This window comes from Sinocyclocheilus rhinocerous, unplaced genomic scaffold (assembly GCF_001515625.1).
Source record: "Sinocyclocheilus rhinocerous isolate Xijiao unplaced genomic scaffold, SAMN03320098_v1.1 scaffold647, whole genome shotgun sequence".
Classification (NCBI taxonomy): domain Eukaryota; kingdom Metazoa; phylum Chordata; class Actinopteri; order Cypriniformes; family Cyprinidae; genus Sinocyclocheilus; species Sinocyclocheilus rhinocerous.
The window spans coordinates 804,638-811,826 of record NW_015632746.1 but is presented as its reverse complement, the minus strand read 5'-3'; the positions used below and the strand labels follow the sequence as shown (position 1 = coordinate 811,826).

Here is a 7,189-nt window from a genome sequence, read left to right as displayed (position 1 = left end):
AGTCTGTGTGTGACTTTAGCATGTTACCCCACACTATTTAAGGATCATATAAACGCAATCAAAATCATCTCAAGGTATTTATGAAAAATCAAGTTTGAGAGACTTCATTAATAAACACACTAATGCTTTAATTAGAATATAGGTCACTTTCTAAAAGCAACCTAGTTATTATTTTTTTTCTTTTGAAATCAATTAACTCTGACTTCATGATGCATTACTGCATTAACAGGAAGTAAATTATAGCAACATAAACCAAGTTCAAAGTGCCCAACCAAAGGGAACGCTAATCACTATAATGGTGAATTTAAAAAAAACACACATTTTATGAAAATCAACATCAATTTATGAAGTTATCTTATGTGATGTTCTCTCAAATATTTCAGTTGTATTGAAAATTCAACATTCAAGATGACTTTGGGAAACGAGTTAATGCAACTAGTGAAAGATAACTGCAGACATGGAGGAAATGGGTGAAAAGTCTATTAAGACTCTTTCTTTTCTTCTTCTTCTGTTGTTATGTTGCACATTAGCAATATATTAGTGCACTGCTGCCTCTCACTGCTTTATTAATGTAATTGGTTCCTTTGTGGCTACTTGAATATTTTAAGTAAGCGTCACTCAAAACAGTAAGTAAATAGTTTTATTTGCCTTGAAAGTAGCTGTAACTTAATAAAACCTAGTAAGTATAACAACTAAGTAAAGATAACTAACTAAATCTAAGTAAGGTAAACTATTGGATTTTACAGTGTTCTTGTATGTAGTGAGGTAAGCAGTTATGCATCCTCTATAGTTGCAGACATGAGTCAGGGAAGGCATTCAGGTAGCTAGAGAAGCTTTCAATAACCCAAAATAAGACACGTGAAAAATGCATTTCTCAGTTCATTCTGTACCGTTCCTCCTCCTGTCACGTGGCTCCTCTAGATGAGTCTTCCGATTGCTTGACTTGAGGAACTTCCTCACTTTTCAATTATTCACACCGACAGGTGTTCAGCGGCGAAGGTTACCTAATTATCCCAAACTCCACTGTCTTATAAAGTACTCTCATATAGGCCATGATATATTTGCATGTATAAAAATGTGTAAAACTGATAACACATGCAAAAAAAAATTTACATTATAAATCTCCATTTACACATTTAGTGACATTAAGACAGTTTTATTCATATAGTGATTTTGGTAACACTTTAGTTTAGGGTCCAATTCTCACTATTAACTAGTTGCTTATTAGCATATTACTAACATATTGGCTGTTTATTAGTACTTATAAAGCACATAATCTGCATGACCATATTCTACATCCCTAATCCTAAACTTTATCTATCCCTTTAAATACCTAAACTTAACAACCACCTTACTAACTATTTATAAGCAGCAAATTAGGAGTTTATTGAGGTAAAAGTCGTAGTTAATAGTTTGTTAATGACGAGAATTGGGTCTTCTCCAAAGTGTGACTGTGATTTTGCATTAGACAGTTTTTCCCCCCCTTTTTTTAGCACTTTAATTAAAAAAATAGTATTTAATATATTTATTGTGAGCTCTTTGTAATCAGTTGTAATATTAAATAATTGGCCACACTTTATTTTAAGTTCCAATTCTCACTATTACCTAACCATTAGCTATGACTTTTGCCTCAATAATCCCCTAATTTGCTTCTTATTAATAGTTAGCATGGTAGTTGTTTTAATTTTAGGTATGGGTAGGATTAAAAGATCTAGAATATGGTTGTGCAAAATAAGGCATTAATATGTGCTTCATAAGTATTAATAAACAGCCAATATGCTTTAATATGTGCTTTATAAGTATTAATAAACAGCCAATATGCTAGTAATATGCATGCTAGTTAATAGTGAGAATTGGTCCTTAAAATAAAGTGTTATCAAAATATTTTTTCTAGTCATAATTGACCTCAAAACAGACATAAAATGGATAGCATAGTTTAACTTTATGATGAAAAACTGCTGACTTGTTTACAATATATATATTTTTTTGTCTGTTTTTATAATTGTGCTGAAAGATTTGATGGATGTGGTTGCACCAGTTTTAAACTGATGTTGAACATTCATCTTGATCTCATGGGAAAACACAATTTTACAAAGTGGCGATTTTGCATGAATTTGAAAAAAAAACTTAAAGGGGTCATATGATGCTATTTGTGTTAGAACGAGGCGTTTTAGGTAGGCGTGGCTGACTCTTAACTTTTATAAAGAATATCTCTTTGGATTTGAGACTTTAGTCTTTGCAACTTTACAGATCTTCTTTATGCACCAAGAGCTTGTAACACTCCAAAGAGAAAGGAAAACTTGAAATCGCATCATATGACCCCTTTAAACATGGAAGCCCACCCATAAACTGTCAGTGGGACGTAAGCAGATTGTATAAAAGCGTATGAGTGAGATTGCACAAAATTGTCAGAATTTGCCACTTCTCCAAAACGTAGAATAGTTCTGAATTGCCATGATAGTGTGTTGGACCTTTGCAATTTTAAAATCTGTATTGCAGTGCCACAGAGGTGTAACTAACAACCAATGTGAAGCTCTATTTTAGACCTTTATTCTTCTTATTGAATGCTCTTCTACTTCAGTTCATAATAAACAAGTGATTTTTTTAGGTCAGGACTAAGTCATCTCTTCAGAAAAAGATACATGCTGCTCTGAATTGGTCAGTTAAGAGGCTTGGATCAATAACTGATGGTCAAGTTGGGTAGCTACAATGCAAGAGCCTGGTTATTGAGTTTAAGTTATAATAACGGTGAAGAAGTTACTGAACATGAGACCGGACCAACACTCGGCCTGTTTTTTTTATTCTTTCATTTCTCCTCAATATAAAACAAGGCCATTCTCCACAAAATACAATCTGGCCTTGGCGCAGCATGCAGCTTCTTCACAACACTCACCATTCTTCTGTCTGAGTGTAAAAATCTGAGTCACACACTCCCACTGGCTCACTCTCACACTCAACACACACTGCCAAGACACGTTATTGACCTTGTCAGGCGTTTTTAAACACGTTTCCAATGTCAGTCTGATCGTGCACAAGGCTTGTAATGCCATCTGATTTCTCTTTCCTGGTGGGATGATGGAGGTTTGTCAAATGATGTGTGCTTTGTGGTATTATTTTACTCACCCTCAGGCCATCCAAAATGTAGATGAGTTTGTTTCTTCATGGGAACAGGTTTGGATAAATTTAGCATTACATCACTTGCTCGCCAATGGATCCTCTGCAGTGAATGGGTGCCGTCAGAATGAGAGTCCAAACAGCTGATAAAAACATCGCAATAATCCACAAGTAATCCACACCAATCCAGTCCATCAATTAACATCTAGTGAAGTGAAAAGCTGTGAGTTTGTAAGAAACAAATCCATCCAAACCATATACTTCTGGCTAAAATTTGAGTCCTACAGTTCTAAACAAATATTGTGGTGGATTTTGATGGGAGAGGACAACAAGGAGATGGACTTCTTCACTGGAGGAAGCAGACTGGTATTATGGACTGGGACAAACTTTTTGTTTAATCACTTGTTCTATACTACTTCTTTAATCATTGGTTAAATACCTGTAGAAGGGCTGCAGTGTTTTTAAACGAATAATGAAGAAACGAGGGAACATCTGCCCACAGCTACACAGTGATTTCTTCCTAATTCTCCCAATTACCGAAGAAAGTCTTGGACACTGTCACATTCTCTAAATATCTCTCTCCATTTTCACAGTTAATCCTAATTATATAATTTTGCCAAAGAAGAAGATGACATACTAATAATATAACGTATTAATAACAGTATAATAACATAGTAATAACATGTATATGAATGTATGAATAACTTCAGGCTTTCCATTTCTCACTCTCTCTGCTCTGAGCATTTGTAAAGAGAGACAAATCACTGACAGTGAAAACTGTAGTAAAACAGCAACTTTTATTCTTTTTTTCACACAAATAAGGATTACGGGGCAGATTATCATTAATGAATCCATCTGGTTCCTTGCACAATACTGTGTTATGACCTCAAAACATATTTATCATAGTGCATGATTGGTAAGCTAATACATGCTGACAATTGCATCACATAACCAGCTCCATATGTAAGGCTTTTCCAATGTAATAAACTTGCAAGGTAGCTCAAGTCTTGTGAAATACAGTTTGACTCAAAGCTGTGTGAAAACAAGATACAATGGCATGGTTTCTTCAGCAAATGCATTTTTATCCTCATAATTCATAAGGTTTTTACATATTTATAAGGTTTAGTGTAGGTGGTAGGTGGTTATTTTCAAACATGACAGAGCATTAACCTTTCAGCTGCACTCTTCGGGCATTTGATTTCCGAACTGGTGCGATATGTGCATGAACAAACGTAATAAAATGTTGGCACGTTTATCTGTTTCTGACAAAATGTACCACACTTTTTAGCGCCATTCACTGGATGTTTCAATTTGAAATGTGCAGGAAATGTAATATACAATGTGTAATTCAATATACAATAATGTAATATAGTTTTTAGCAAGCCTGGGTTTCACGAGCCTGGGTTGGCCAAATGCAGAAATTGGAAGGTAAATAAAAGAATATGCAATGTGTTTTGAGACACAGTCCAAGTTCTTTATTTAAACCACACAAGCAAAAAATACTGGTGGAGTGATACAAAACCGAAAAGTGCTATAATAAATATTACTACATTTGCAATACTGTTCAGACAATCGAATTTGAAAAATAGAAATGAATAAAGCAACATATGAATGAAATAACATTCAGTGGACATTCATAACACTGGACATTCAGTGTACTGATACTTTGAACTCTGGAAGTGCAAAGTGGTAGTGAGCAAGTTATTTGCTAGCTAGGCTAAGTTATTGTTTTGACTGTGACCCTGTGAATTCATGCACATTCTGTTCATTTCTGGTTCTGTCTCCAATGTATAAGGTGCATCCCTACAGTGATTCCTCCATCTCTCTCTGAATGGCCTTGCCTTCCTCTCAGACCTGAGAAAAAGCCCCGTTCACACTCTCGCGTTAATAATTTAACTGAAGCCCCCCCACCAACTGCAATCTATAAATAGACTTCTTTTTGACTAAATATTTCATTCTGTCTCTGTATTTCTCTATCCATCTCTCTCCGTGAGATTGCAACACACTGGGCAGTCAAACAGAGCAGATGCATACAGAGCAACAATCTGTCGTGTTGCTCTCACCTCTCTCTGAGAGAACCCTGCTGTCGCCGGCCAACGTGTTGTTGGTGTTTTTTGAATGTATGCTTCAGACACGGGTCACGACGAGGCGTTCCCCATAGCGACCCCTAGAGGATGCAGTTCGAGGTTCCCTTGAAAGGGAACAACATTTGTTTTAGAAGTGCATCGTCATTAAATTTCAGTGGCGCATAGGGTGCATAATGCATCACCTGAAACTGGTGGTTCTATAATGATAACTCTTGGGTAAACAGAAAATTAATGCAACAATATTTAGAATAATAATTATAAAATACTTGATAACACTTTACAATAAGGTTCCATTTGCCAAAATTGGTGAACGACATTAGTTAACATGAACTAACATTGAAAAATTATTCTAAAACATTTATTAATCTTAGTTAATGTTGAATTCAATATTTACTAAATCATTATTAAAATCAAAAGTTGAATCTGTTAACTTTATTTAATGAACCTGACTGAACTAAAAATTAATATTATATGAACATAAACTGATCACTTTCGTGGTTACAGATTACTTTCGTGTTCCAATGAAAACAAACAAACAAACAAACAAAGCACACAGGGTTGAATTGCAAATAAAGTTTAAAATGTTTACTAATATAGCTGATGAAAATGCTAATTGTTAATAAAATTAAATCAATGTAGTATTTTTCCATTTGACTTAAGCGCATAAATTTTGCAATGTGAGAGGGGGGAAAAAAATCTCTTGATTTTCATCATATTGTATCTGTTAGTTTTCATTTTCAGACCATGCTGGCAGACCAAACCGTTTTCGTAAAGTGCATTAACGAATTTCACAAAGTTTGCGCAAAAATGGACATGAGGCTATATCTCCGCAACACTTTAGTGGATTCTGACCAAACTTGGTACATACCAAGCATGACCTGAGGACACAGGAGTAGTCTCAGCACAGCACCACCTACTGGTCAAAAATATAAAAAATTGAATATTCTTTTAATATAACTTGGCCAAAAGTCATAAGATTGGTCTTGTTAGATTTGGAGTGTGTAGATTTTGTAGCAAAATGCTGTATCAACAAATGTCTTTACTGCAGAGTTCAGCTTCAACCCTAATCAAACACACCTGAACCAGCTAATCAAGGTGTTCAGGGCTACTTAATTACAAGCAGGTGTGTTGAAGCAGGGTTGGAACTGAAGTCTGTAGGAAGGTAGCTCTCCAGGAGCAGGGTTGGAGAACCCTGGTCTTTAGTGAGTAATTAAAGACAGTTCTTTAGCTCTTCATTTTACCTCTGTTGTTCTTGGCCACTTAATTGCTGCTTGCAGCTATATATTGTTTCATTACAACTGAGCACATTTTCCACCCATGTTTTCTAAATGTAATTTTAATAAAAATTTTAAAATCATATATCTTTATTTCTTTTTGTACTTTGGTTGTGGTCGTGATAGTGACGGGTTTTGTGAGATTCCCCCCATTACTCCATTGAACCAGTGAGCCCATGACGTCACTACCGGTACGACTATAGTATAAATAGGCGCCGAGAGAACACATCATCCTCTTCTTCCTCTTCACTGACCGTTTTGTCTGAAGCGTGCATTTCCGTGGTAAGAGCGATCTTTATTCCTTCATTATGGTGAGCACTAGCAAGGCATTTAGAGGATGTGTGCATCCGTATCATCGTTATTTGACACCTGATGACACACACGATCTCTGCGTTTTTGTTTGGGCGAGGAGCACGCACGCAATGTCCTCGAGGGGGCAATCTGCGTTCACTGTGAGCGTTTTCCAATGAAAAAGCTCTGCTCTCGTTTGTCTCTCTTTTCGAGGAAAGAGGGGAAGCCATCGGCTCCCCGTGGTTCAGGACCCGCCGCTGCTGAGGGGCGGAGGAGAATGAGCTCGTGGGGATTGCAGGTGGATCTGGCCGATGAGTTTAAAGAGGGGCTTTCCCTCTCGCGCTCGTCGGCTGTGGACGAGAGTGAGCCGCTGAAGGATGATGTTATTTAATTTAACATCGTCTGATCCAGGGGCCAGTGCTC

The 7,189-nt window shown here is 36.4% G+C and overlaps 1 protein-coding gene across 1 annotated transcript in view; it reads left to right on the top strand.

The window, feature by feature from the left end:
• Positions 1-7,189, top strand: part of LOC107743036 (leukocyte immunoglobulin-like receptor subfamily A member 4) — a 37,146-nt gene that overhangs the window by 9,989 nt on the left and 19,968 nt on the right. The window lies entirely within an intron of this gene.